At 41.5% G+C, this 4,680-nt stretch overlaps 1 protein-coding gene across 1 annotated transcript in view; it reads left to right on the top strand.

Annotated features, from left to right (window-relative positions):
- The first annotated feature begins 885 nt into the window (after positions 1–885).
- Positions 886–4,680, top strand: part of tspan4a (tetraspanin 4a) — a 43,103-nt gene continuing 39,308 nt past the window's right edge. The window contains exon 1 of the mRNA XM_049030381.1: positions 886–1,075. The gene's annotated coding sequence lies outside the window, so the exon portion shown is untranslated. The remainder of the gene's footprint in view (positions 1,076–4,680) is intronic.

Here is a 4,680-nt window from a genome sequence, read left to right as displayed (position 1 = left end):
CACTGCGGCGGCGCGCTTCTGCGTGGGCGGAGTCGAATGAAGAGAATGTCTGTGCTGCCAACGGGGAAACGAGCTCTCACCTTCAGATCGCCCACACCCACTGATTTTGGCCAATCGGCAGCAGACTATTTCCTCATTGAAGCAGTGGAAGTAATACAAGAACATTTTGCTCTAATTCTCCGTTGCTTAATATATATTTCTATTCAGCTTAGCGTTATTTCGTTTTTTCCTCGATAATACTAAATAGATCTTGGCTAAATGCAAAATTATTATGTTTGGACGACGCATCTTAGCTCCTCCCAGACTTTACGCTGTAGAATTTCCAATATGTATTATTTACCAAGTCCGTGAATTGCACTGTAAGCATGAAACAGAGTTTTACCGACGTATAGTACCTCCCATTTTAGATAACTGAGAATGTTTCATTTAATAGAGGTGATGTTTTTACTGTTTTCCTATATGCTTCTGGTATTTGTGAAAAATTTATTTGAGGAGAAACCAAAACTACGCGCGTACTGCAAAGAGTAGTATTATACAGATTAAATTCAATTGTCGGCTTTCTTCAGACGGATTTCCTGTTTTATACACATTTATGAGTTTGGATATCCTACTAGAGCTATTCAGTTTAAAAACCTCGCTCATGGGACCTACAACGAAACCTTTTCTGGGATTTTAACTAGCAACGTATACTTAGTTAATGATGCCACCGTGAATGGGATTTTCGTTCCTCCTGTTTACTATGGCGGAAAAATATCACATTCAGTAAGTCAATGACAATCTAACCACGTAGAGCATAACTTCACTATCCCCACTAGATGTCAGTATTACTGTACGATTTGGTTCAAATTAAAATGTTGCGCCGCATGTTGCATTTTTCTCAAATCCTTGCATTTGTCAGAGGAGGGTGGTTACACGATGGCAAACAGGGAGGGAAAGTCTTCCGTCTGTTGTTTACTTTACTGAATGGTTTAGAAACTCAGACATATTTCTTGAATACCCCTAACCCTTTGTGGATAACTTTGACGAGGAACAAGAGGTAAAAGGAGGATTTGAACAGGCAGAGGGAGACACGTAGGTAAGGATCTATATATGTTTTTTTTAAATTAAAAACAAAGCAAACCCACAAAAATGTAGCACGCCAAAAATAATTACAATGTCATTCATACTGCTCCCATTTCGCCTTGCTTCTACTAGCAAGCCTGGCATGGTGTAAAGTTATGGTACATCACTAGTAATAATCACGAACAGATTTAAAAGTGCGCTACTATGTTGATGTACAAGATGGACAATCGTCATCCATCATTATCACCCAGTAATGGTCCGTATCATTATTCTTGAAGCAGGTTATAATTCTGGTGTAACACAGTAGAAGGGAGGAAAAGGAGCTGAAAACGAGGGACCAGCGACAATTTAAAATACATTATGTAACTATGGTAATATGATGGTCAGGTATTAGTATCATATCAATTCATTGATTCTGAGTTGGTTTTTAAGTGGAATTCATACATTCTTGATTTTATATAAAATGTTTTTTAAATAAAACCAGAGTATATAGCGTTTTCTGTTCTTAATGATAGCGGTTGATTCGAAAATGAATTTGTCCGCATATTGGTCTGTACTTTGTTGTATTTAATTTATTGTTAAAGTTCGTTCATTTAGACTGTTGCCACATTGAGCAAAGTATATACACTTGATCCATTTCACTCTCACATGTGAATTTAAGCATATTTTTGTCCACATCTTTAGACAACTAGAGAAGTGTTTTTTTTTAGTTAGACTACCACTTACGTCTGGAAGTTGAGTGGAGTGGTGCGAGAGAAAGGTGTCTTTGTCTACCTGAATATGAAAGCGGGAGAGACTGGGGGAGATGGAGGAAGTCGCAATAACATTTCAACATTCCTTCCAGTAGTGCAGAAAATTTTCGGGAAACGTTTTTTTTTTTTTTTTGAAAGACTCATACATGACTTTTACTGCCCTTTGACACGCCCTCAGCGGGAATAACACATCGCGTATTGTAGAGCCCTCTGAAAGTTACCGGTGACCACTAAGGGGCAATGTGCTGCACTACAGCAAAATGAGCGCTGGGCTCATCTTTGTTTCCGGCGAAATCTTCATGCTCACTAAACCTGCTGAGTATTCCGTTTCTGAAGAAACTTTATTTATGGATAATGAAACATTTAATATTAAAGTTAGTCGGGATGCATAATTATCAGCCAATGATGATTTAATTGTTGCAGGTCCCAAAAAATGAACATCCATCCATTTTCCAAACCGCTTATCCTACTGGGTCGCGGGGGGGTCCGGAGCCTATCCCGGAAGCTATGGGCACGAGGCAGGGCAAATTAACAATTGAATACTAATTTTTTTATCATGCCTTTAGATGGTATCTCATGAAGGAATAAAGTGTCAATACTTTATGTAATGTCCTTTATTTTATTTTTTTTCAAACAGTTAGATATGTCCTGCAAGTTGATCCATTTGTACTCAGAACCTTAACACAGCATATCTAGGTTAAGATTTTCTTGTTACATAGCTAGACACAAACTTGTATTTAAGATCAGTTTCCACCTGAGTCTTGAAGCTGGAATTGATCGGTTTCAGTTGATCTTTTCGGAGTCACACAAACTTTGCTTCTGTATGTGTCTTAGTTTGTGATGGTTATTTTTGTCCTGGGGAGGGATGGGGGTTGGTTTCTTTTCCTCTAATTGTTGTAACCTCTCGTGGTTTACAGCTGAATATAGGTGTGGTTTTGGCACTAACCATAACAACAGGAATAGCGAGGCCAACATAGCATTTTGGACACATATTGGGAAATGAAGGGGTTTTTCAGAAAATAAATGACTTAAATGAGTGCTTAAGTTGCATTTACTGTGCGTGTTTAGCCAGGGCAAAAACCGAAGTATCTACTTACACACCCTGAAATGTCCAGCTGTTTACACCTGCAGTTCATACCTATAACCCGAGGGCTCTAAACTAGACACTACCCTGATCCGCAAGAATCCATAGAAAAAGGAAAGACTGAAGAAATGATACCGGGGGGGCTGAGAAGAAAGACGCAAAGGGAACTTTATTATTCTGGTAAAGAAGTAAAATGAATTTAATTGCCATATCAAATTGTTATCATCTGCCATTTCATCATCATTATAATTTTCTGATGCAGGTCTTTGTGAGGGCTGGAGTGCAGCGTGTTGAACACAATAGACCGGACATATTTTTCCATGCCTCAAAACCACAGTGCGTGCCCCGCTCTCCTGGGCCTTCCCGCGGTCTTCACCCAGTGAGACATGCCTGGAATAGTTCCCTTGGGCGCCACCCAGGTGGCATGGTTTTAAGACTCCAGAACCACATCATCAGCTGACTCCTCTCTACCCATAGGAGTCGTAGCTCTATTTCAAGGTCCCTCCAGATCTCCGACCTTCTCACCCCGTCATGCAGGTTGTATCCAGCAATCTAACAGAGAAACTTTATTCCAGCTGTTTGTACTCGCAACTTTTTTTTTTTTTTCGATCGTTACCCACAGCCCATGACCTTAGATGAGGGTAAGGACATAGATTGACTGGTAAATCCTGGGTCTCTTCTTACAACTTAATTGCTGCTTTACTGCCACAGAGCTCTACAGTTACCAAACCGATCCACCTGTCAGTCTCCTGTTCCCTCTAACTATCACTCAGGAACAAGATCCTGAGGTACTTAAACTCCTTCACTAAGGGCAGACTGCCTCCCCCCACCCACGAAAGGAGCAATTCAGTCTTTTCCAAGAGAGTACAGTGACCTTGGACGTGAAGGTGCTGTTTCCCATCCCTGCTGCGTTACGCTTGGATAAAAGTGAAGACAGGAGGCCCCGGTCAAACAAGGCCAAACGCACAATATTCTCTGCAAATATCGGCGATGTCGCTTCTAACTTCCATGCCAGACACGCTCGCAGATGCAGCTGCGGCTTGATATCCTGTCGGTGAAAATCACAAAAGAGTGAAGACAAGCCGTGCACTTGATGGAGGCCAAGATCCAATCTAAATGTATTCAGTTTTGTGCCAAGGATGTGGACACACATCTTTCCCAGAGGTGGAGATTTCAGGTCCAGAGAGTACAAATCCAGACCAAGATTTAGTTTCAACCCATCAGTTGGGTACAAAAATCTTGGTCTGGATTTGAACCGTCTGGATCTGAAATCTCCACCTCTGCTCTTTCCTCATTCAAACACGGACTGAATTACATGTAGTAGTAGCCACTGAACTTGCATCTGATCCCCACCTTTCATCCTGCGGGTGGTGAGCCCACAAGATGGATCCGTGTAGCCAATTCGGGCTGAGCTCAGCCGCCATGTACTTACCAGCGAGCAACCAAGGCTTAAGACAAGGCTGCTTAGGGTACACTTGTTCTTTTTAGTATCATATATTGGTCAATCCGCCCATTTGTTGGGTCACAGTTTTTCTGGCCTATAGCCACAGATGTGTTCGCCAGAGGAGGATCTAACTGGAGCTGAAGCTCCGGATGACGTGATAATTGAGGCAGGGAAACTCCGCCACCATTCTAAGGTCACAGACCTTGGAGGGGCCAAACTGAACCGAAGTAAAGGAAATAAACAGGCAGGACAATGAAATTAGCCAGATACTGTTCAGTTCAACATTTAAATTTAGAGAAAAGTTAATTCATATGACATTGCCAATGCGGTTCTTGCAC

Source organism: Brienomyrus brachyistius, chromosome 11, assembly GCF_023856365.1.
Source record: "Brienomyrus brachyistius isolate T26 chromosome 11, BBRACH_0.4, whole genome shotgun sequence".
NCBI classification, from domain to species: Eukaryota; Metazoa; Chordata; class Actinopteri; order Osteoglossiformes; family Mormyridae; genus Brienomyrus; species Brienomyrus brachyistius.
Note: the sequence above shows the minus strand (reverse complement) of the source record. Positions and strands in the feature narration are given on the sequence as shown.